A 27,300-nucleotide genomic window follows, 5' to 3' on the forward strand; every position below is an offset into this window, starting at 1 on the left:
AAGACGACGGAAAAACTGAGTGGGAGAGTGGGCGACAAAGCACGGCGGAGGAGAGGAGGAATAAGTAAGGGAGATAAAGATAAACCGGCAGAGGTAGAAATAGAAAGATAGACGGAGCAAGAGAGTCACAGATGGAGACTGTGACAGTGAGAGATATATGGGCGGAGAGACAAAGCGAGCAAGAGAAGGAGGGCAGAGAGAGAAAGCTCGAGACAGACAGACAGACAGAGAGCGAGAGAGATACATGACCCCTCTCGCTCTAACAATGGCTCTTCATGTGGTGCCCAGCTTAGCAGGCGAGCCGTTGGAATCAGGAATGTGGAATGTGGGATTTCAGGCTTGGAAGTGATAGCTACTGTCTGTGTGTAATATTTAGGGCCGACACAGGGAGCCTCTGGCATGCCATGAAACACATGGACGCTGCTGCTTTTTCTGCTGCAAGTCAATTTATGTGTCCTGCATGTGCTTTTATGGGGGGAAAGTACAGAAACACACTCATGTAGTTATATGTACAGTATGTAAAATATGATACACGTTTAACAAAAATTACTGCGCTTTACTTAGACTGAAATATCTTCATTTTTACTATATTTCTGTCAATTTGATAATACTGTACTTCCTGGGATTCTAGATAGAAAAATATCTGTTTAAGTAAAAGTTTCAATGCCAAATATGTAAAAATAATAAAACACTCATTTCAATTTGCTTCAGGTAAAAAAAAATATTATTCCTGTTTTTATATTAAAGATGTTAAAAAACTGTAAAAAATAATTTTTTCCATTTAATCTTGTGATATGTAAATATATCATAGGTATATTATTACATTAAAATTACTGATCAGTTGCTGTAGAATTCATTTAAATGTAGTTAGACAATTTATTTAATATAGAATTAAACATTTAAAAATATACAAAATCTTTGTACATACCAAACCACTTACCAATGTATTTATTTTTATCATAAATTTTGAAAATATTAATTAGTGTGACGTGAAATATTTGTAGTGGACTGAATTAAACAATTACCATAATGAATTAGGAGCATAAAGCAGGATTTAAGGTATAAAACCAAAAAGTAAATTGTTTGAATAAACTTACGAATTTACTTTCTACAACTGTACTGTAAATGTGCCGTGATTACATTTTACATTGTCCCAAACTTGGGAAAAAAAAAAAAAAGTGCAAACATTGTTGAGGTGAGTTTAATCTCCATGAGCTCCCGGGATAAAGTGGAAGTTTGAATGTATACACACGGCTTCTGCATATTGACACTCTTTGTCTCTCCTTCTCTGTCTCTTTTTCTCCCTCTCTCTCACGGAGCTAACGTACAGACTGCTGCTAACACAGGAGACAGTTGTTGCTGGCCGCCCCAGTGCCTGTCATGGCTGTCAGGCCAAATCCCACGAATTATGGCTGTTCCAGATGTAAGAGATTTCTAAGCTGCCTCCAACGGCCTGCGGTCTGTGGTGAGAGAGAGAGAGGGGGAGGAAAACAGAGAGAGAAAGAGAGAGAGAGGGAGACAGAGATTTGGGTTTATGCAGTGTCATCCAGAAATCAATCTTCCTTTCGCAATCTCTCATCTTTATTATCTTTTCCTTTTCTATCAGTAGGGGAAAAAAAATACTGTCATTACTTAAATAACTTTTTGGACAAGATTATTATTTTATATATCACACATTTGAAATTTCTTAAGAATATGTGACCTACGTCTGCAAGAAAGACTGACTGCCTGGCATGCTCATATTTTTAAAAGGCAGCTAGAAAACTGATACTTTTGCAGGAATATATCTTTTCCAGCTGAGCGGCAGTGTTTGTGAAGTGAAATCACGGCGTATTCTACATTTATATATCTCTATATATTACCTGCGGGCACAAATTCATGCAAAATCATATCATATTAGCAGCGGGGTTTGTATTAACATTAATTACGACATAAAATATTTAGCATTCGCCGATGTTTTCTTGAAAACAAACAAACGAAAACTATCAGAGTATTGACACATTGATCGTTTCGTCTGACCGGTACATTCGTCGAACTTCCCCGTATGCACATCGACACTTAAAATTCAACCCCCATCGTTCTCTTACTTCTTTTGGTCTACTCTCACTCTTTCTCTCATTAGTACTTCGTAACCAGACAGTTTATTTGAAATTATGAAAGCATTACACTCTCTGATGTAGCAGTTTAAAAATCAATAGCTGAAACCCTAGCTGCCTCACTTAAGCCCTCTCCTATGGCAAAGGGGATGTCTCTTTCTCCCTCTCTCTTAAATGGTAATTTCATTTGCAGTCACTAAGACCTCACCGATAATTACCAATGCCCTGAGAGAGAAAGAGGTAGTGAAAGAGAGAGCGGAGGGATGGGAGACAGGAGAGATGGATTAAGAAAGGAGAGTGAATGCCAGTCATTAGAAAAGCTTTCCTCTCTCCCTGCTTTGATCAGAGTTAAGAACACATTGCCTTCACTCTATCGCACCCTGACACCAACCTCTGAAAAGAAAAGATGGAGCACAGGAGTACGATGGAGGCGGGTGAGTGAGTGAGAAAAAGAAAAAAAAAGATCCCTAAAGTCTTAAATAGCGAGCCTTAATTTTGACATTGAACCCGCTCTGTTCTTGGGTTACACCGGGGCCGTCCATTTTCAGAGCGCCACCAGCCACCCCCCCACCCTACCTTCTGCATCTCTCAAATGAACTAATCAGAAAGAGGAATATGAAGTGTCCTGCAGGATCCATTTCTCTAGAAGCATATGGCAATGATTGATGGGGGACAACTTTGACTTTCCCAGGTCATCCTGCTTGCACACATCTGGGAGCATGCAATAATTCTCTTAATTTTAGACCTTTTTTCTCTTCCTTCTTTTCCTATCTCTCCCCCCCTTCCCAAAAACTTCAATTTCACTTTGGCCAAAAAAGAACCTCCTCTCAGTCTATCCGCTGTCTTTCCCTCTCACTTTCTCAAGGCTAACACAACCAGTCATTTTGGCTGAAATAAAGGCACTGTAGTGGTTACCAGATGCTTATACGGGCTGTTTGGGCAATCCCCTTGTTTTTTTTATGGCTCCCAAGATTTTTCTTTCCCTCCTAAAAAAAAAAGAATGAAAAAAACCTTAAGAACCACTTATGTCATATAACTATGCTAGTTGGATTTACCATATGTGCAATAGCGATTTAATATTTCATCATGATAAATACTGTAAAAGACATAAGGAGCAGAAGTTACTTGTGTTTATTGCTTTAAAATAGACTTCAGGCTGAGGCTTCTTTTTTTACAAAGAGCTGCACATCTTGAGGTTTAATGAGCATCTGTTTTGTTTAGTTACATTTATTTAAATGAAATGGTTGAAAAAGAATAATGATAGCATGGTGATAATAATGATATTCAAAACCATTTGTAACTGCAACAATCCAACTTTTTCAGTGTGTTCGAGCGAGGGAGAGACAACCATCTCAAACCTCCCCGACAGCAACTGGGCCTTGTTAGCTGTGCATTGAAATCATCTTTGACTCTGGGTTTACAATAACAGAGAAGAACTTCGACCACTAAATGCTTTCGGGAAACCCGCCCGTCCTCCTTCTGCCATGTGATGATCCCACCTCTGAAATATTCAGCACCATTAACATTCCGATGGGTATCATCCCCTTTCAGACACAATTCGCTCTGCTCCTCAGACCTGTGGGCAAGGCAGGGAGAGGCCGGGAGCAGATGTTATCTGTTCTCATTCTTCAAAAGATCCCTCCTCCTCCAAACGCACACTGTAAGTGTTATATGCGGTGTAGAGGAAATGGTGCACAGAAGAAATGGTCCCCTCGCTACTGATCAGTATTGACAGAATCTCTTGTTTTTTGGGGGGGAGAATGTGCTTTTGTTTTTTAAATTTAAAAAAGAAAAGGAAAAAATCAATGTAAGACCTAATGTTGCAATATTTCCTTTAGAAAACAACTTTCTGTTTCGTTATTTGAATTTCATTTAACTAGCATGGAGTTCTGTTTTTAAATTCAGTTTTTAATCACATACATTGAATTTAAAATAGATTTAATTGTGTGCAAATTGAATTTACATCGTCTTGTTTCAGCTTGCCTGCATTTTACCGTTCAGACAGCTATTTAAAGCTGCCTTATCTGATATCTTTAAGTTCGGCACCATCAAGTCTTCCACCGGGTTTATTGGCCGGTAAAGCTTAAATGTGTTTGATCTTAATTGCTAATGATGTGACCATAAGGGTAAATTGTTTTGCCAATCAAACTGTGCGTTCTCTCCTACACTTACAACTGCTTTCATGTTTTCAAGGCTCACAGCTGATTAGCAAGTTGTGTTTCTCTGTCTGTGTATGTGTGCGTGGACATGCGTGCGTGCTGTCACTAATAATGTGTGATCGTGTGAGAGACAGAGTGCTACACTTTGAGCACAATTAGCCAGGCATTTAGGCGTCTTAATTGGTGACATTCGATCTCAGGCACTCGTTGATGAACCACTTAGCAGCAGACTTATGGATTAGCAACCGGCAAAGCTCTCTCTTCTCAGATGTAACTAACAGGTCAGGAATTAGTGCTCTTAACACTGCTTTACAAATGAAGACAGTTGTATTGACTAGCACCGAGAACTGCTTTCTCCTCTAGTTTCCCTTGCTAAATTTAGTCTCCTCTTGAAGTCCTACTCCCGTCCTCTCTTCTTATCATCTCGTGTCATGTGTTTTTTCTTCTTATCAGCTGAAACAAGCTTTTGTTTAAAAATTTGCTTTGTTCACTCCTGGACAATCTCAACCATGACGTTGGCTGTGGGCCGCTCACATTTGGCCTCGACAGTATTTAGTTTTTGTTGTCATGGCGCTGAAGCTGTCTCAGTTGTCTGGGCAACATGTGCCGGGGCTCATGGGAGCCTCATAAATGTCATGTATCGACGGAACTGCTCGGAAGAGCAGGAAGTCCTTGCCAAAAAGAAGATAGATAGAGCGCCACTGGTGTTGGGAATGCCATGTTGCATTAAATCAATTTTGCAGGGTGCATACAAATACTGTGACACTTGCCAACACTCATATGTGTACAAGATGCTTTGCATGCAGAGATGGCCAGAGATTGAAAATAAACAGATATTACAGCTGTGCAGTTCTGTTCTTTTCTTCTTCGTTCCCTTTTAAACTAACCCGTGTTCAAGGAGCCGATTCAGCAGCCCCTATCCTGCCCTCTGTAGGTGTGTCACAATTTCGCTACACTTTCCCCTCCCCAGGTCACTGTCATGTGCCTGGACCTACTGAGCAGAGGGGCCTTTAAACAGGAGAGACAGCACTTGTCCGTTAGATTAGCATGTCCCCAACGTCACATGCCTGTGCCTGCACACGTCACCTCTTGTCTGGAGGTGCCTGTCGGGGTTCATTAGAAAATGGTCAGATTTTTTTTTTTAAAAGACAAAACAAAAACAGGGATTTTCTTTTTCTTTTTTTTTCAAAAGGTAGACAAAAAATGTCTGTGCACAGGAACAGGATCCGATGCTTTACTTTGTGTAAATGTCGGCATGAAAACACAAACACCTTCATTAATACAATTAATTTTGGAATTTTTCTTTCTCAGATCTAAAATAAATATTCCTGACACCACGTCATTATTATTCAACACAAAACACATATTCTAAACAACAAAGCAACTCCAGTCTGAGGCGAGGGCCAGTCGGCATTTCAAACGCCCCTGAGATTCCAGATATTCTAATACCGTGGGACCTTCTCTCATATTTATTGTGGGAATCAGAATTTATGATGAGTAAATTGGGCTTCTTCATCTGTGTGCCGGGGGGGGTTGCAACATGCGGCCGAGATGGCTTGACTTATTGATTACAGGGAGCAGTATGCCCCATTTCAAAGGGAAGGAGAGCCCCCGCCACGCAACTTCTGAGAATTAATTTGCCCGGCATGGGCCTTCATGAGAAACACATGTCCGTACACACACAAATGCAAGCATAGACACAAACAGGCACACAGAAACCAAAGCCTGCAGGTAAAAGAATTACACTCCCCCCCCAGAAAAAAATAAAATAAATAAATAAATAAACACACCTACACAGGCAGGCAGCCCCCTCTGCCCCCACCAGTGCACACACACACACATGCACAGAGAACCAATTTTTACAGCGCTCCAGGTATTGTTGTAACCAAAGACTGTGATTGGACTTGCTGGCACGGCACGGGGATAAACTCAGAGGCATCTCAAACATTCTCCCACTATCTGACAAAAAATGACACCAATAAAGTTTCTTTTTTTTAATTTTTGGTAACATTTTTTTCTCTTTGGTATTCACTTTAAAAGTGTGTGCTGGTGGTATTTCTTTATTTCAAATAACTGAAATATTTCTCACAAAAAAATGACATAAAAGAAGAAATAAAACCTGCGTTTCTGAAGAACGTTTAAATAATCTGACAATCTGTCGGATAAAGCACCGTCCGGTGGCGCCGCAGCTGTACTGGAAGCGAATACGACCCTAACGCGGTCCCATCCGAAGTGTTTCTCCAGACCGAATCACAGCTGAACTATCCGTGGTTCATCCCTGGCATTGTCCACCGGATTGCCCTCGACATTCAGACACCAGCTCCTATTTCACCAGCAGCACCCGCGCTAATTTATCATCATGGTCATGACAGACAACACATCTGTGTGTGAATGGATTAAGTGAGGAAAGAGAGGAGGGACAAAAGTGAGAGCGAGGAGGGGCAGAAAGAGGGAAGAGCAGGAGGAAATGTGGTAGCGAGGAGGATACTAGTCACCACATTCGAGGCTTTTAAAGGGTCATATCTTGTTTGAAGGGTCCCATACTACCCTTCACTTGACCTCTCGCTATCCCTCCCACCTCCACCTTTGTAACACGCTGTCAGCTAACCCCCCTCAGCAACTGGACAGCTCATTGTCCTGGGTTGTCTTATATTACAGCCCCATATACTGCAAGTGTGAAATGGAAAAGAATTAAAGAGCTTAAAGAGTGAATTGAGAAAGTAGACCTGCAGAAGTTTATATTGCCACATAAAACAGTAGCTTCACGGGCCGTGAAAGGGCACGTCCATGACGACCAGCTTGTCGATGACGGTCCTGCGTGACACCTTTTTTTAAAAAATATTTATTGGCTGAATGACACCGGTGTGTTTGTCAGCGTGGAGCAGACGCGCAGGCCTTTCCGGCGATGAGATTGATGGGGATATGTGTTGAAATACGGACGGGCGACAGATGAGGAGACACTCGCGTCTTGTGTTCACATGTTCTGCGCTCACATTAATGCCATACGTGTGTGTGGTTGTGCGTACATGCATGCATACATGTCCAGACAGCAGGTGTGCATATACAAGCGTCTTCATGTGTGTGTTCAAGCAAGCATATCTGTTTACTTTTGCTCTCCAAAACCCACTCGCATTTGAATGCAGGAGACAGGACACATCTCTCTGCTCTGTGAGCCGCTAGACAGCGCAGTCAGAATATTTTAGAGTCCACACACATACTACATCCCTGTACACACACATATACGCACACACGCGCACACATATGCCTCCCTGGGGTACCCCATATGCGGTGCCTGGGGAGTGCAAAATGGAACTTTTTAAAAGCCAAAAACACTTCTCTCGAACAAACTAGTCTCACTTAATAATACCACACTCATGTTTCTCTCTTCTCTCGCGCGACAGGCCGTCATTATCTACAAGGGGTGGGTGTTTCGGCTGCATTTTAGGGAAAGGTCGTGGTTGTTGTTTTGGTATCTGAAAGCCTTGCTACATGACAGATGGCAAATAGACTATTTGGAATCTATGCATCAACAAATACATTTTGGTATGGAAATGAAAAAAGGAAGGAGTCTGGGAATTGTGGATTTAGCGTGAAGAAGCAGCAACTTGCAAACTCCTGAGACATTCGATTGACTTGAATTGCTTATTTGAGACCCGCAGTACATGCTGCAATATTTTGATGTGCATTACATTGAGGAATCAAGCGAAATCTATGTTGCCGAGCCTTTTGTTGTCGTTGTTGTTGTTTTCCATCTTTTTTATACAGCAAGAGAGCAGCAAGGGTCTTTTTTCTTCTGCTGAGGTAAATGAACTTATGTACACACGGACACACAAAAAAGCAAACACACATGCACAGAGTCCGGGCACACACAACCAGTATGTATACAGACAAACACGCATGCACCTTCTGCTCTTATGAAGATAAATATGGCAAGGGGTAGATTTTCACCTGCATCCCCTGCAAAGGGACACACGCATTCATCTTTTGGGATGTGTGTGTGTGTGTGCCCGCATGTTCGTATGGGGGGGGGGGGGGGGGGGGGGGAGCATATTGGGGATACAGCTGCAAGGGTGTGTGCACCTCACTGCCTTTTCAATGTATGGAAATGTATGTGCATTTTTAAAGTAGGGGGGCTAAATTTATTTCTCTTTCCCCCGTGTACCCTTCGCCCCTTCCTCTCTCTCTCTCTCTCCCCCCTACCTCATTCCTGAAGCTGATAGACCTATGGATGCATGATAGATGGAGAGAGAGGGTGAGGCAGAGAGAGAGACAGATGGAGGGGGTCTCTGCATGGATGCATACATGCATGCATAGATGTGTGTATATATATATATATATATATATATATATATATATATATATATATATATATATATATATATATATATATATATATATATATATATATATATATATATATACCCTTTTCTCTCAAACACATGCTACAAAGTCACAAACACACACATGCATGCATACAAACACACACTTCTGACTTCACGATTCATGCACATACCTACCTAATCCACAGTTTTACATAATGGGGAGGTGGAGAAAGGGGAAGCAAGTCGACTCCTGTAGCAGGGTGATAAAGATAATATAAATCATCTGACTCTTTTTTCTCTTCTGTATGTATACACATTCACCCAGGGAAATGCTGATATGCTATAGGGGAATATAATGAGATATGTACAAGGGTCCCCCTCACCGTCAAGAACACATGTGGGTCATATGTGAGCTTTGTGCAATTTTCACAATGTATAAGGATTACGGTTGACGTTATGCAGAGATTTTAAGGAAACTGGTCCAAGTGCAGGTCACATGTGTGCAGAATGGCAACGCTGTTGCGCTCTTCACGCAACCGAGTGCTCGTTTTGATATGCAGCGGATGGATTTTTCACACATTTCAGCAGTGGTCTAGAGTTTGTTTGTTGCTAAAAATTAATTAAGCAAAGAAGTATGCAACACACTCTACATACAAAACAAAAAAAGAAGAAGATTCACTGTTAATTATTCAGAGAAAGTTAATTTTTCTGGAATATAATTAAAGGCATTTAACCATCAGGGACAGAGTGAGATCAAAGATGTACATTTGATGTCATGCAGATAGCATTTTTAAATTAGCAAACCCTCTTAACTTTTATAATTATCTTTGGTGGGAGAACTGAGGCAGGAAGTTCTTTTGTGTTAATTCTGGGACTGAAATAGTCTCCTAAGAATTAGATTAAATTAATTAGAAATAATTGCAGATAGGCATGCAGATTGCATTTCCAATGCAAATAAATCTTATCGGAGCAGAACTAAAGTTTATTTTTTGTTGGTATTATTCTAAGAGAGAGAGACTCATATAAATTAGCAATAAATATTAGTCCAAGGTATTAGCATTAAGGATTTGAAAAGGAGTTGCAGCAGGAAGTTATGTCGATCCGGCGTGTGCTCAAATTAAAAAAGTGATTAAACGTGTCAAATTTAGTGCGATAACATTTCATTGCGTTCCTGTTTTCAGGAAAGGAGTTGTGTTTTTTAACCTCCTCTCCCAGTGTTTCTATTGAAGCTGATATATATACGCATACACACACAGACACACACATACAGAGTAATGTCCTAACATATAAAAAATGAGAAATAGGCAATGGGCGTGGTATATGTGTATGTCTGTGTGTGGGTGCGCGAGTCAGAGAGAGAGGGAGGGAGACAGCGAGAGAGGAAGCTTGAATTTTATCTCGCAGTGTCAGTACCGTCACAGGGAGGAAAAAAATAGAATTGTTTCCTCCATATTAGGAATCAAAGCTAAGCCCAGTGTTATTGTGTCCACCATTTTGACTGCAGTCAACAGACCTTGAGGTAGCAGGTGCATAAGGATGAGCGTGTAGGTGTCAGTATGTTTTATTTATTTTTCTCTTTTTTTATTTTAGTGGGACAAAACGCATCCTCCTGTAAAGCAGCAGAATCATTCATTTTGTGTGTGTGTGTGTCTGTCTATCTACAATTATATGTACACGTGTATGCATACACACATCTTTTCCTGTGGTGAATGTGAGTGAGAGTGTCCGCATGTCCACGCTTACATGTACACGGGTATGCCTGCAGGTGTCTGTACCTTCAGCATTTATAGTCCCAGGGAACTGCTGACCTCGTCCGCCGACCCCCCTCCGCCACCACCCTCTGTGTTTCTAGGGGGATCCTTGAACTTGACCGTGGAGGGAGAGGGGTGATGGGACTGAAGCTGAGACTTGAAACAAACCACTCTGATGGACAACAAAGACAAGTAGGAGGGAGGGGGGATGGCTCGGGCTTGGGGTGTATAAAGGTTGAGATTCCAGGGAAAGGTCCCCAGGGTTTATGTGTGTTTGGGTTGTGAGTCTATATAGGCTAGCTTATCAGGTTTCAGAAATATGCTGCTTCATTAAGCCTTTTCTTCACAGGATGCTGTTATTGCTATAATAAAACTGCATAGTGGTTATAAAGCTAGTCCCCAACATGTGTGTGCTAGGATAAGACATTATGGTCAAATGTCTTTGCGCATTTTTGCATTGTGTTATATTATCTATGCATTTAATTCCACATGGATGCCCTTATAGAATGATAATAATAACACTGTTATTTGTAAAGCACTTTTCAAAAACACAGATTTATAAAGTTTGATGTTCTGTTACACAGACCCATAATCAACCACAGGGTTACGCATTAATTCCAGCATACACACTTGCATCCATGCAAATAGATGTAAACTGTGGCCCAAAATAAAGGGGGAAATTTTAAGGTGAATCTGACCTATAAAACTATGTTTTCAGCCGTCATTTGAAACAAATCACAGATTTACCTGATAGCTGAGGAAGGCTGTTCCAAAATATGTGAATGGTAGTTTGTGGAACATGATAATTTAGTGACTCATAACAACAAAGACAAAAAGTCATAACTTAACTTAAGAATATGGACAGCCTTTTTTCTCTCTATAAACTAAGCAAATACTCCTAAACAAAACAAAACAACTAGTGCTTTCAAAACAGTACAGTCCTCTTGAAAAAAGAGAAAATGTAAGAGAGACTAAAATTCCAAAAAGCATGTTGTAAAGATTGGTTTAAGTTAGAAGCTGCAGGAGAAGATGAAAGGAGTCAGACAAATGGGTTCGGGCAGAGATGGTAGTTTGTGGATGAAGATGATAGGAGAGGACGAAGAGAGGAGAAAATGAATGAGGAGGAGGAAAAGACGAAGAGGAAAAGAAAAGGTGGGAGTTACAGAAGTGGACAATTAAATGGAGCGAAAGGGGAGAGGATGGAGAAGTATATGTTTGGGAGGAGGTAAAGAAGAAGAAGAGCTTGGAAGGAGAACTGGTGGAGGAGGAAGGGGATTGAAAGAGGTCAAGGAGCATAGTGTCTTTTGGCAAGGAAAATGAAGGGGCATGTGTGTGTGCACATGAGTGTGTGTCTGCCTAATTGTGAGTAGAAGGTGAGAGGTGAGGTCTAGGCACGCTTCTCGAAAAAAAAAAGAAGAAGCAGATAGAGATGGACAGTCAGAGGCAGCGCTGCACTGCATGTGTGCGCATACGTGTGCACATGTGTTCGTATGTGTGTGCGCGATTTCTCTGCATGCGTGTGTGTGTGTGCACCTACGTGTGTGTTTTAATAGCCACAGTCAGAGAGCCTCTGTCAGACGGTCAGCTAATTGGCCATCTTACAAGTACAGAGGAGGCTGCTCGCAAATTGGCAAAAAGGGCAACCGGCTTCAATCTGATACCAAACTCCTTTCTGTCACGATGCTGTCCATTAGACAACAGCTTAAGTCAGGGAAATGGAACAAAAATAAAGAAAAACAGAATACAAAACAGGGGGAAAATAGTGGCGTAATTGTGCTTTGGAGACTCGTGTTGTTGCGCTCGACCCGTGTGTAGCGAGACAATGGGGATCATGCCAGACTTAGCGTAAATAAAAATTTGGGGAAACGTTGCCAACTCATCTGGCTGCTGTGTTTTTATATTTGTGTGTATGCACGATTGTGTTTGTGTTTCCCTGTTGCAGAAGCCTCATGTATTTTAATCCATGTAAAGTCCCAACTGGGTTCCAATTAGGAACAGGTTTCCTAACGCCCTGTGGGGAAACTGATAATTATGCTGTTGACTGTGGTTCTGACTTACAGTATTTGTGTATGTGTATGTGTGTGTGTGTGGTGCAGGGGGACTTAACACAGCCTATGATATTCTTTTTTATCTTTCTGTCATGTTTACAATGCTGACGTTATTAGCTGTATCAAATGATCCTTCATAATTAGACACAATACAAAATTTCAAATCCTCTTATCTCAGTTGTTTATCATAAGTAGTGTGTGTAGCACACATGCAAGCACACACTCGAATAATATATTTATACACTAAATCTAAGCTTGAAGGCACAAAGGGCTAATATAGCTGAGCGTAGCTGCTTCTAAACATTTTTTGGGGTCTGACTGTTAATGTTCAAGCGCTTGTGTGCAGTTTAGAAGAAGAAGAAGAAGAAGAAAGAAAGAAGAAAGTGTGTACATTATTGTACTTTATTGAGCCCCGTGGGGAAATTGCTCTCTGCCTTTAACCCATTCACTCAGTGAAGCAGTGGGCAGCCATTGGGCGCCCGGGGAGCAGTGTGTAGGGACGGTACCTTGCTCAGGGGTACCTCAGGGTAGCTGTGCACGGAATGAGTGCACGGAGAGCAGAGCCTGTTCCTTTTATCTTTCTGTAGTCTTTACACTGGTGATGATCTTAGCTGTACAAAGTGAAAATGATGTGGACAAATCCTTATCTGAGTTGTTTACACACTGCTTTAGGTTTGAATGTAAGCATAAAGGGCCACTAAACCCCAGTTTTACAGGGTCTGGGCGTCTGAATTCGTCTATTAATACATTTTCATAATGAGTCTCCTGTGTTTGCAGCCATGCATCTGGCACTATGTTGAGTGTGACAGGTAGCTACGCCCTAATGCTCTTCACTGTAACTCCACCATCTAACCTTGAAAAAAAAAGAAAACAAACCTGGATTGACACTGATATAGTGGACAGTGCACCTCTCACATCTAAAACTAAATGCTGAAAAATGTCCCCTCAGATAAAATGGATGACCCAGCTGTAGAATCCGCTGGAAAAAAATACATTGTTTTGCAAGGCTGAGCTAACAAGAAAGCAAGAAAGTGTTGAATTTTCTCTGGGTGGTTTTCTGCAATTTGAAAAGCTTGCCATAGCGGCACAAAAAGGCAGCCCTGTGTTTATTTTCAGCACTGCAGTGTTTTAGAGATGTAAAGGCCCTCCTCACTGTGTATTCATGAACTCTTATTGTTGTTTCCCCTATTTCCATGCCGTGTCTACGCCAAAAAAAAAAAAAAGAGAAACGCCCCACGGAGAGGAATTGAATGCAAGATATTTACAGCATTTTTCTTAATCCGTACAGATGGCCGTGCTGGGGTATGTACATACCACTGTTGTAGACTTATTCATATCACACGAGATTCTGGGAGGGGGTATGGGGTTAAAATCCAACTCCAATTTACAAATCTGAGATAATTTTCATACTCCCCTCTGAAGATTTCTTACATAGAAATGAAGGCAGTTGAGGGTTTAGAAGGGCACAAGGAGTCTTTTGAGACTGCAAAACAGCATAATTGTTTTGCTATCCAATCGGGTGTTATACTACACATAATATATGGTTATTTCATACAGCCTCCAGACTGCCAAGATGTTTTCAATTTGGCACGGCCCTGCGATCATGATATCACAGAGAAAAGAGAGAGAGCGAGAGCTTCCAGTCTGGGATGGCCAGAGCAGTGAGAGGGCGATCATTTCGCCAAACTCAAAGGCTTTTTTTCCCCTCCTCTCTCCCTCTCTCTCTCTCTCTGGGACGAATAATTCCACAGTTGCTGAGGCACTGAAAAAGCAATCTGCGGAATACCCCAGGGTCATGTCTGTGGCCGGATGATTTGTGTGAAATGTCATACATTAAATATAAGTTTAACATTCAGCCTGGTGCACTGTAAAACTGCCCTGTCGTTGCCACAGTCCGCCATTTCCCTCTGTGCAGGGAGGGTTCGGGTTCAGGAAAGCGGTCACAAAGGAGTTGGACACACAAATACACACAGAGACATGGACACACACACCACCACCACCCCCTGTGTCTGCCCAATCTTAGAGGGAGTAGAAGGAAAGAGGGGGGTGCAGACAGCAGGAAGTTGTGAGGCCATTCGATCTACAGCTGCCTTTCATTTATGAATGCGAGAACACTAACTTTTTTTTCTTGAAAATAGCTATATATATAGTTTTTTCAATTTCTTCTTGTATTTTTTTTTTCCAAGGAGCTTTTGGCCCAGACAGGAATTGAGAAAAAGAGGGAGGGCGGGGAGAGAGGTAGACAGACAGATGGACACAGAGACGGACGGTCGGTCTCGAGGCAGGTGTTGAATTCGCGTCCAGCTCGAGATGAAAAAAGTAAGAGAAGAGGTGAGGAAGGAAAAAAGGGTTGTAACTAATTCATAAAGTTTCGGGAAAATAGCAGCCACTGAGAGGAAGAGCGCGAGAGAAGAGAAGCGAGAGACAGAGGGAAAAAGGTGTCTCCAGGGACTTCAGTGAAGCAGTCATCCCAGAGAGCGAGAGAGAGGAGATTCTGTCCATCCTAGCAGATGAGAAAGAAATGACAGAGGGGGTACAAAGGATGTCATCTGCCAGATGGACAACTGATGAGTTTCCTCCCTTTTCTCTTTGTCTTTCCTTTTCCCCCCTCATGGCTTGTTTGTTTGTGTGCAGTCTTTGCCTCTAGAAAGTTTCCGTCTGAATGACTACAATAAGATCGTGTGTTTGATATGTAAAGGGAAAACGTGGATATTTCCGAAATGTGAAATTCACTGAAGAAGGCCAACTTTAGCAATGATCAAAGGGCGAACAGTGGATGGTTTGAGTACAGAAAGTATAAAACACTATATCAGCCCTGATTAAGCTGTGCCAGACTCAGGTGGATATTGTTCATGAATGTAATTATATACCTCTGTGCTTTTTCAATATATTCTTATCTACTTGGCACAGTTCAATTTAGTTTTCGCCTGCTGGTGTTTGACAACATTTGCATCTAAAAAAATCCATGCACCCTTTCTACAAATTCTGCTTATTATTGCCATGAAAGAGCTTACCACCAGATTTATCAATTTCACCTTGAAGGTGTTGTACTTGCTAGTGCATTTGTAAGCAAGCCCGGACTCTTTGAAGACAAACACAGTATCGTACAATCTGTAGCCCCCCTTTCCCACCCTTCTCCTCCCTTCCCACTCCCTACTTCAAAGCAGAAAGGCTGAGATGAAGGTTTGGAAAGAAATGGAAAACAAATTGTTCATTTGTATCTGGGAGGAGACCAGACACTTGAGCAAATGCTCTCTGCATTCTCTCTTTACACGCGCTGTGGTAAAGTTATCTTAAGGTGGGGCGCGGGAGAGCCAGAGAGAGGCGAGGCCCCGGCAATTGCTGTTTTAAAGTCTCAGCCAGACAATCAAATGTGTAAATGAGAGTGAAGCTAGTCAATGACCACCTTCGGGACAAATCTACTGGGATACTTGATGCATACTTGCAACTGCAAGAGAATTTTCAACTGCAAGAGGAATGTTGCTCCGATGCAGTTTTATACTGCGATTACTAAGGAAATACAAAAAAAACCTAGTTTAATATTTTTAATAGTATGAGAAAACTATCAAAATCACAGGTATACAGTATATTAAAAATATACAACCAACTAGTAAACAAGAGATTAAAGCAATGACAAAGACTCTGTAGCGTGTAACATTTACCTATATCCATGTAAAATAACCAAGTATGCACCCTCAACGCTTGTGAAAGGCCAATTTTCGCTCAGTGCATTATAGAAAAAGCCCCTGTAGCTTTGATCATGAAGGATAAAATGAAGCTCTTTCATTGACAAAATAAAAGAGGCTTTTTGATGTCAAAGTGCATGCTTGACCTCACTACAAGAGACCATGCAGTGTTAAATAGATGGCTTGTATTTAAAACAAATCTGAGGAGCTTTCAGGTGATATGCATATTATCCTGCTTTACTCTCAAAGGTGCTGCTGGACAGTCTAAAAGACACTTCAAGTCACCTCTGTACCAATTTTTAGTGTCTGTGTTTGAGCGCAAGCTGCAACAAAGGTGTATCTGATGCTTGTTTCTGTTGCCAACCAGCTAGTTAGGCACCAGTGCGGGATATCTGGGGAATTAACACCTATATGTCTAAGTCGGTGCTATACTACAGACTGATGTATACTTTATATGACAGAACCTATATATACTCCTTACAATATAAGGCAGAGAATGAAGAACTGCAAGCCATAAGGATATATCACACAATATTATATATGTTTTGAGCTTCAGACTGATGATAAGGATAAATGGGATGATGGGAGAAGGCCAGACTGTGGTTCCTTGGCCATTATCCACAGGCAGGCAAATCAAGCCAGCAAATCAGGAACAATGGAGCCCTCAAAGAGCAGAGTGGGGATCAAAGCAGCGCTAACTGGCCATTGCAATCCAATTGAAATGTTCACTTTGCATCTCTCCAAAGGTAATGGATGTGGAGAGTGGGAGGTGAAAAGAAAGGGCTGCCCGCTCACATTTGTCGTAAAATTATGGAAGCTCAGAAGAGAAAGAAAGGAGAAAAATGCACGTGACAAGTCTGGCCTTCTCAAGTCATCTACTGTAGAAGCTTCATAATGTCCCTTGGTTATTTTGACTTTGAATTTGTGAAGATTTTTTTTTCCGCTCCCTTTTTTAGCTTCCTTTGAACCTTCCAGTGGTAACATTATGATGATATATGAGATGCTATACTATGGCCCTTGTGCATGTGGAGTAGGGTTGAGGCAGGCTATTTCTTAAAGTATCCTCTCACTCGCTCACTCTCTCTCTCTCTCTCTTTCGTTTCCTCCGTGCCTCTCGCCCTCTTCCTGTCTTTGTCTCCCCCATCACTTCCTCTCTCCATTGCTCCGTCTCTCCATTTGAATGTGTTGATCACCTGGGGAGATGCTGCATTAATGCTGACGACCAGTAAAAAGCAGAATCTCCTCTTTATTTATCTGCACTAAAATTCCTCCCAATCTTTCCAGCACATTTCACTCAATCACGCAACTCAGGCCATTCCATTAGCCACACAGGGGCGTTTTACCCCATTGAGCACAACACGCCCCGCACTTCTATGAATATAGATTCCCCTAAATTATGTATAATGGGAGTGCTCAGATTTTAGCATTTTTACTAAGAGGGTTTGAGGGTGTATGAGTTGTTTCTGCTGCTTTTTAAGTGCATCTTGAAATTCACAGTGTATGAGAGACTGGAGATGGTGTTTGCATCCTTTGAGTTTGTAGATTGTTAATGGAATGAGGATATGGGTGATATTTTAAATTTGTCAGTGTGCGTGACTTTAGATAAATATATATGTATCTATAAATATGTACATTTTTTTTGCAGTGCATTCATGTCACCCAATACTAAACTAAATTCAGTAATGACATTACAGTTACTAAGCAAACAAAACTATGTGGTTACTTGCGTTACATAGATTTTAGATTGTCTGCATGATGGGTGAAGTGAAAAAGCTAAACAAGCAAAATGGGAAAGCGGTCTATAACTTTTGAGGAATACTTACATGGACATTACTTTTGTTTTCTTTGCATAAAATAACAAGAATATGACTGTAAAGTCCAAACTGCACCCAGGCAAGAAACAACTACTCACTGCTAACACTCCACCCTCTTATTGCAAGCATCTAAGACAGGGGTGGGCAACTCCAGGCCTCGAGGGCCGGTGTCCCCTGCAGGTTTTAGATGTGTCCTTGAACCAACACAGCTGATTTAAATGGCTAAATTAGCTCCTCAAAATGTCCTGCACTTCTCCAGAGGCCTGGTAACGAACTAATCATGTGATTCAGGTGTGGTGACCCAAGGTGAGATCTAAAACCTGCAGGACACCGGCCCTCGAGGCCTGGAATTGCCCGCCCCTGATCTAAGAAGACAGCATGCTAACACAAAGCTAGCTGAAAACAACAGGTGTATAGCATTGTAGCCTTCATTTCTTCACACATCAACAGCTGTGAAGTGCTCTTTGGACTGGCTTTCAACTTTGCTGTCCACTTTGTGCAAATACTCAACATAATTGTCACAATGCTCAACGCAAAAATCTTATGTGCGTGTCTTCGTTAGGAAAGGGATGTGCGTCTGTCTGTGCAGTATATATTGCTAACCTATTATTTCAGGACATGCTATGAGTAATGTAAAAGTACTGTAACAAGTAGTAAAAAAGTGTTAAAGAAATGTGTAAAACTTACTTTTTTAATAACAATCCAATTTATTTGTTTACCTGATTTAATTTTGGCCACTTTTACGTTCAAGATCATACCCTCCTACACCTCTTTTTCACACTTTTTCCTCTGTGATAAGCACAGGATTTTCTCCAGTGTTAAAATGGCAACCCTTAAAATTCATTGGGGCTTTTTTTTGGTTTGTTTTGTGTCGCTCGAAGCCAGCATGAGATGACATGCTGGCCACAGTTCAAATCATCCTGCTGAATATTCTCCTTCAGAGACCATAGGACGTTACAGTTGAAATCAGTGCTGACATTCCTCAACCAGTGGGACAATCACAGCGCACACCCAGTGAATGTTAAAAAAGAATGATGAGTCTTTTCCCATTCTCGTGCTGTACATCATTTGCTCTCTTGGAAAGTGTCGACTCTTCACTAAAAACTGTTGAAAACTCCTCAGTCGTAGTCCGAGACCCAGCTGTCATTACCAGCAGTGATCCTCTAATTGAAATTCGGGTCAGTTTGAAACAGCAGTTGATTTTTGCACTCTGCACGAGTTTATGGCCTGTGGTGAGTGCACAGTATGAATGGTCAGAACAGGACTTCTAGGGAGCGATCTAAAAATAGTGCTTACTCTGGAATCAGTCAGGACATGCCTGAGAAGCTACCCCTGAACAGGAAGTTGGCCAAGTTTAAATCAGGTTAGATTTTGGAGCCTTTTTGATCATACAGTACCTCGCATATCTATATCTGTACTATATATTTGATTACAGTTAATTACACGTCAGCTTATTCATTCTACTCTATGAAAAATATGAACAATTGTTAGCCGCAGCAGTGATTTGATTGCATATTACTGTTGCTTTTATTAGGATACCTCAAGCTGAACCTATCTCATAAGTAACTAATGGCTTAGTCTAGAGGTCTGGATTTGATCTCTTGTTGTGCTGAACATTTTCTGCTCCAAGTGTGAGTAGTATGACTAATTGGATGGTAAGTAACTTTAATTCACATGTTGGCAGTTGGTGTCCATGTAGCTCAGCGGGAGGGAGGGCCACAGCTGAGCTATATCAACAAACAGACCAGCAATTCTATAATCAGAACAAAATCAACATCCTCATTACTGACTCCAAGCTGCTGCCTACATCAAAAAGGGCTTCAAAACTCTCCGTCCTTGTTTTCCGGGAGTGATTATGTTTAGTGTCAGCCAGACATATCAACATTTTTTTTTTTCTTTTTGCACTGAGACGTGCTCGCCGGAATGCTAACAACCTAACAGGGGGGTAAAGTTAGAGATATTATAATCGGCTTCTCATTCTGGTAGTTTATCTTATGTAGTGCTGTAATAATGTCACAGCATCTCACTGAAGTAAGACACGCTAATTAAAAAATATTTTTTACAGTAGTGCATGTACAAATCCAGCGCTATTAATGATTACTGATGACAGGCACATTTTGGATGTTGAAGCTACAAATTTATCTTGCTATAAACTCACCAGGACTCTGGGATTAATAATTACCATTGTTCAATCATCAATCATGTCCTTTTGTTTAAAATACACGAGCTGTCTGCATCTTCAGCGACAATCTGAACTTGATTTGACTGGGCTTTCCATTTTGTTATCATTATGTTTGCGGGGTTTTTGTTGGCTAACTGTGATCATATACATGAGTAGCAATGCTAATTATGTAGCGTGCCATGTGCCTTATGAACCCATGCTGTTTGTGTTACCATTGAGCTGCACTGTTTGTGGAGCCGTAGTGTGTCTGTACCTGTGGTCTGTGGTTAGCCTACCTCCACCAGCTTCAGTATTTCTGTCAGCAAAAAACCCCATAAACATCAACATTGAGTGAAAAATACGTCAATGCATACTTTTTTTCCCCCAGTGTGTTCTGCCACTCTTTTACATTTTAATTTTAAACTACCATAATTATACAAAATGTACACTCAAAAATCTATTAAGAATTCTCATCCAACTTTTTTCCTCCACTGCTACAAATGCATCCACGCTGCCAGATGCAATGATTAGATCAAGCGACTATCAGATCTGAGATGGACCAGAGCCGGCGCGTTTGGTTATTTGGCAAACTGCAGCTTGGCTGCCCGAGCAGCACTCACTCATCTGTCTTATTCGATCACAGCCTAATAATACCTTGTGATATATTCTATATTATCACATGACTGTGCATTTTATTTGCCTGCAGCTCTCCTTTGCAGAAGCCAGCACAAAGTAAAGGCCAATAGGTTGAAGGTTGTTTCATGAATATTGCACCGTGACACCTGCTGAAATTATGCTGTGGAAATTCAAACATGTCCTGAAATCTTTTTTTGAAAAAAAGGAAAACATGATTCTTGGTGATACAGCAACTGTGGTAGTATGGAGATGAGTGCCAGAGAAAGTGTCAGTGCCTGTCTCAGGTTGAACTAGGCCCGGACGCTGGCTGTCTCTGTTGTTAGAATGTAATGGACATGTCACCCTTGAGGAAAAGCTGCTGGCTGCTTGGGTCACCATGCCCTTCAGCACATGACACTCTCGTCGGCAGGGTGACAGGAACATGCAAAAAGCATACGGACGCCATGGCAACTGAATCTGTATACGCGTGTGAATGTGCTCACAGCTGTGTGTTTATGTGTGCGTATTGATCCGACGTGTTGTCTAAACTGTATTATTGACCTAAATGTTGTTTCTAACATCTAATCTGTTCGAGCTCAGATGTAATTTTATAAAGATTTTAGAAACACTTGTTAGATTCACTTAAGCAATTGTCGGCTGATGGGAATTTATTGTGCCGATTTAGATGGATTGCTTTCATAAAATCTGATGTTGCATTGAGGGAGCCAAATATAGCAAATGGTTCAGTAACTGTATGATGCCTCAACACACACGTACGCACACCCACACCCACACGTACCTACCTACACACACAAATAAACATACGACAAACACTCTAACATATACGGACACAAACGCACACTTGTTATCGATCTACAGCTTAGCTCATGCCAGCAGGTAGTCCAACTCACCGGTTATTCTGAGGAATTGCTTTCAGTGGCTCCATCCACACACACACACACACACACACACACTACAGGATTGTTTCCAGTGGCTAAATCTACACAATTTGTACACAGCCAACTCTTAAGACACCATCACCTCCTCTTCACAGATCAAGGGCTGAGTTTGTCGATACCACATACACACACACTCACTCGCAAACACTCTTGCAGCCTTATAACTGAACCATGTTAAATGCCGTGAGAGAATCAAGTTGAATGCTGTTGCATAGTCAGTTCACTATCCTGTTCTCTCATCTCTCCACGTCGGTCCTTTCCTCCTCTAAATATTGTTTTTCCTCCTTCTCTGTCAAAGTCACGCTTTTTGAATTCTCTTTCTAGACCATAACGCACTTTGGGGTGTAAAGGATAAGGGATTACAGCTTTGTGTATGAGCATATGAATGACTTAGAACTGCTTAGGTGCATGTACATGTCATGTTTATTGTGATCCCAAACAGCCAGGCCCGCCTCTACTGCTCTGTGCCTTTTTTTGAATCTAATTTGAAAATAAGTAAGGGAAGCACAAAGTTCATTTGTGCAAAACCAACATTTGGTACAATAGAATGTTTCTTATTAAAGTCAATCAGCCAGTAGACAACAAAAGAACCTTTCATTGAAGAATATGAAGTGAAAATAAAAAACAGGGCACTGCAATAGCTGGCACCGCTCTGCTTGTAATATGTCATGTGCACAGCCTCCTCCTCTCCCAAAATCGGCCTCTCCCCTTTGAAAGGGATCGAATTAAGATGTTCCAAGGATTTTCTTGCTCCTTCCCACTCCTCTGAAAGGTCATAAGTCTAATGCAATTATGGCACATAACTGTGGTAACGGAAACACATGCCAAGAGATGCTATGAACATACAAGTTGTAAACTGCAACTTTCTCTTCACTAAGCAGAATGTTGCTTTTTACAACTGAATCAATATCTTTAACTAAGCCTTGTAAAGCGGCCCAGTTAGAGACTTTATTTAGATTTACCTCTGTCTGACCTCCTCATGCTCTGCTTTGACTTTCCCTGCACGAGAACAGCAGGAAGCCTTGCATAAGAACCAGGTGGCACTGAAATTGCGCCATCGTGGCAGATTTGTTTTAAAGGCATTTATTACATCTCTTATGATGTATACACTGTTTCTTGATGTGACTGAGCTCCAAACTAGGCTGAAATTGTTGCCGTTTTCCACTTTCGCAAACTGGACATGATGTGTAACTTAGAACATTAAAACTGCCTACATATGTTGGGCATTTAAGAGTTATTAAATGTTGGCATTAGAGTCAGCGTAATATAAAACGGATTAAAATCCAAGTAAGCTCTCCTCTTAGATATTCATTTTAAGCAATCGAATTGGTTTCAAGGCAATTTTGTTGTCTCATTTAATAAAAGTGAATAGAATATTGGAGAAAACCTAATAGCTAAGTAAAGAAATATGATGCTACAGAAGGTGTAATCAGTTTTTGGTCAGAAAAAAGAAAGATGGAAAAAGCAAGAAAGAGAATACCAATCTAGATTATTCTATCCAAAAGACCCAAATCAGAGTATTCTTTTGCATCTATGTTCAAGTTGCGAAAGGTCGGAGTCATGTGATTGGAGGAGTAGTCAAGCTAAAATTAAAATAAAGCCCTTTGAATCACCTTGTTGTTGAATTGTGCTATACAAATAAACTTGCCTTGCCTTGCCTAAAATTACTGCAGCTTGATATTGTTAAAAGAAACTATCTTATAGACTTATGCATTGTGTTATAGCGCAATGATACTTTCAGTAGGCTGGTTTGTGATGGCAAAGAAGCCTACTGATGCTTTTGTCTGACCCTATCCATCGTGTGACTCACTCTGAGTACGTGTGTGTGTGAGTTCGTGTGAAAGACAAAGAAAGAGCTTGAAAGATTGAGATCAAAGAAATCAACAAGTCTAATTTAAATTGTGTATTTTTCCCCAAAAATGCCAACAAGTATTTTGTATAAACACCCCTAAATTTTTCCATTACTTGACCGCGGTGTTACCTGCTTAATTAAACAAAAATTTTTTTAACATTTTGAACCAATGTGCCTGCTAAAGTCTCAATTCAGTCGAGACAAATATAATGAGCAAAAACTGGTGGGGAAAAAGAGAAGAAAGCAGAACTTAGAACAATTATAATAATCAGCACTAAAAAAACAAGAAAAGAAAAAAACTGGTTTGTGTATGTGACACGCTGTATGTATGCATGTGTGTGTGTGTGTGTGTGTGTGTGTGTGTGTGTAGGAGGAGGATGGAGGTGGCAGTGTGAGCATGCTCTTTCTACTGTTTCCTCGACTGGTAATCAGCCAAACAAGCTACAAGTCTCTTGCTATGATTTGCCCCCCAGTGTGTCTCCAGTCTGAACGCCTGTGAGTAAATCAGTGTTTTTCTATGCAGACATTCATATGCATTTATATAGTATCCAGTCTATACTGTACATATAGTATGTCTGCTTCTGTCATTGTGTTTGCATGGGACCATGACTGTGCCCGAGTGTACTCTATGGCCATATGTTTCTGTGTGTCTCTCTCAGAATATATATTTGTTTCCTGCGCCTTCCCCCTGCAGAGAGTTTACAGGTTGCGTGTGTGTGTGCAGTCTTACATGTTCCCATATGTGTGTATTTGCCGGATGGGAATACAACTCCTAGGACATTTAATCTAGGGGGAATTTCACGCTAGTTACTACTTGTCATCAAATGTTTCCAGCGTAAAATACTGGAGCAATCTTTTATTGGCGGATGTTCGGGACGAATTCGCTGTCAGACCCGAGTGGCCCGCTGCCCTCCAGATAGACTGAAAGCGTCCTTAAGAGTGTGTTTGAGAGCGGAAGGAAAGAGAAAGAACGACACAAATAGCAGGCAAAGTTTGTTGTCTCAATTTTGATGCTTTTCAGCTGTGACAAATGAATCTGAACTTTGAGTGTTTAAGTGTGTATGAGGAGGGCTTATGTTCTAACTTAACTTTATAATGGAAAGATAGGGAGGCACGGAGCCCCTCTCCGCATGCAACCTCTCTCTCACTGTCTCCTTCTCACACACACCCACAGATCTGAACCCGAGCTTAGGGGAAGACCGATTCCAGTATATCTGCAGTCGTATGTGTTCACTTAGTAAGCCACAGCTGCTAGCACCATTATTATGATTTCCTGTGTGTGTATGTCTCTCTGTCTATCTGCTCCCTCAGCACACACTCGCACTCACATCTAAGCGTCCTATACAAATGGAGTTTAGCAGGACCCATATTTTACACCCGCCTGAGTCACTCAGATGTTCAGCTGTTTCACTGTAAAATGTAACCTAGGTTGTCTTCTAATGCATGTCACTGCCAGGAATATAAATATATTCCCTCCACCTCATCAAAAGAAAATGAAAGGAACTCATAACCTTAACTTTAAAAGCCTGAATAAAGGAAAGGACTAATCCTTTTTTTGTGTCTCTAAATATTAAAAATTTTCCCTATTTAAGCAGGCAGTTAAAAACAAAGGGCGCATTTGTTTAATAGAATAATCCTCCGTGTATTTAAGATGACTCCAAAGCTTTCAAATTTGATCCTTAATGTTTCGACAAGCTGTTCAATCAGTTGTTTTTTGAGGACATTGCAAATGGCAGGCTGTCTCTGAAATACGTTTGCTTGTTTTACCTGACCCACTTTTCCTTCACTATGTGTGTGCGCGCATGTGTGTGTGTGATTGTATGTGTGTGTGCGTGCTTTCGCTCTGTCCCTCTTTGCTCAGAAGGTTGTAAATGTAATCTTAGACACATGTTACTTCGGCTGATGTTTTTCAGATTGATGTCAGTTGCGATTAGCATATCTCCTGCCAAGACACAGGAGTGCTCTTTAGAGTCTGGCCTCATACACACTCGCTCACACACACACACACACACACACACACACACACATGTATGCAAACCGTTGGGTAAACATAGCTCAGCTGCCATTTTGAATGATTGCACAATGATTATTTGATGCAGTGATTTATTTTGAACACAGCCTGTAAGTAAACTGAAGTAAGAAAAGATGAAAAATCCGACTGACAAGCTCCAAAACAAAATTCTACCCCAAGACAGTCTCCTGACACCCCTTTTCCAGCAACATATTATTACATGCTGGCCCCCCAAACATGTTTTAACACTCCCCGGCCTCCAACTTTAATGTCACCATGTCTGTTTCTTTAAAATGCCGTCTGTAGAACGCAGCCATGTAAATGCAGCTGTGACCAACACATCCCACGCCGAAACTGTTTCATTTGCATTCATCTTCTGCTTGGGAATGGAGAATTCCTCCTCCAGTGTAAGACAGCAGGGGAAAGTGTGCAAAATGAATTTCTCGACCATCTCAGGAGAGCAAACGATATAGGGATTCAGAACACACCCTTCAGACAATGGAAGAGGTGGGGGGGCTTATTTTCTCTTCTCTCTCCCCCTTGTCTCCCCTGTCTCTCTCCACACCTCCCTGACCCTGCTTCCCCTCAACCTGCCCAGCAGAGTGAGAGAATAAGTGTAGTACCAACAGGGGGTGGGGGAATTGGAGAGAGACTGAGAGAAAGTCAGATAAAAGTAGTTAAAAGAAGGAGAAACGAAGAGGGGGGGTGTGTGGAAACAACAGGAGAGTGACTGACCAAATACTCAGCGACAGAATGAGAGAGGAAGACGGATGCAGAGAGGAAAAAAAGAGAGGGGGGGAGAAAAGATGAGAATATATATGCGGTGGCCAGTGTTGTGAGACAAGGCAGGTTGCTGTCACTTTAAAAATGACTGTAATAAAAGTGACCGCCGGAAGATGGATCTGGTGATTTTGGCTTGCTAATCAGTCATCTGTGAAGAGGACCACAGCCCAGATTCAGCGGCCGCCTGACACCTTTTGATTGATGCCTGTGCCCGATAAAAAAGGGCCCATTAACTGTCCTCCTATTAAACTGGGTGAAATGGCAAAATGCTCTTCTATCCCACTCCGCTCTTCTGATCTCTCTTTCATTTAAACTATATTTCCTTTTATATGCTCTGCCCTCGTCCTTTCAGCTCTTTCCCAACTGTTAATGTTCCTCTTGGAGTTATTACTGGCACAGTGGGGCAGGTGGGAATAATGTTAATCGTCGAGGCCTACTTGTGTGTGTGTGCGTGTGTTCACTGAATGCGCATACTGTATTTAAGTTCAGTCCTCCCACTCGAATCGATAGATCAATAGGAGGCCCTAGACGCACTAGTCGAGGCATCAGCCGGTACCTGCATCAACAGTTCTCGTTATGTATGCAAATGAGCCGCGTAATCAGTGGCGTCACCGAGGGTGTGACTTCAAACCTTCAGAATTTTCGCCACATGCCATTCGTCACAGAAGAAAATAAATAATAATAATGACCCGCGAAGCTGAATCTCATATCTCCTCACATCTCCTTCTCTTACAAACACAAACACACACACACACAAAGATTGCCTGCAATAATAATAACCCTACAGACGACAGCTTCGACCCCCTCCTTCCCCATCCCCACATCACCACCTCAACCCCTCCACCACCACCACCACATACAATCAAACAAAGCCTCTCTCTTACCTTGCGCATGACCAATCCTTCCATCTCTCTCTTTTTTTTTCCTCACTCCACCATTCTATCTATGCATGCTCTTCCCCTTTCTGTAAACCCAACCACACCTAACAGCAACACCTTGCACTCTCCCGACCATCCCACAGCCTACAGCGCGGCACTCACACC

General features: G+C 41.5%; 1 long non-coding RNA gene across 1 annotated transcript; it reads right to left on the bottom strand.

Moving 5' to 3' along the window:
- Positions 1-842: 842 nt before the first annotated feature.
- Positions 843-27,300, bottom strand: LOC147321847 (uncharacterized). Its single transcript, XR_015131028.1, has 3 exons — positions 27,142-27,300; positions 8,773-8,827; positions 843-1,460 (listed from the first exon to the last, which is right to left on the bottom strand). It is a non-coding gene; the product is annotated as an uncharacterized LOC147321847 (long non-coding RNA).

Source organism: Aulonocara sp. 'chitande type north' Nkhata Bay, linkage group LG9, assembly GCF_057382095.1.
Source record: "Aulonocara sp. 'chitande type north' Nkhata Bay isolate Kocher_YH1m ecotype deep benthic linkage group LG9, A_spYH_male_GT1.1, whole genome shotgun sequence".
NCBI classification, from domain to species: Eukaryota; Metazoa; Chordata; class Actinopteri; order Cichliformes; family Cichlidae; genus Aulonocara; species Aulonocara sp. 'chitande type north' Nkhata Bay.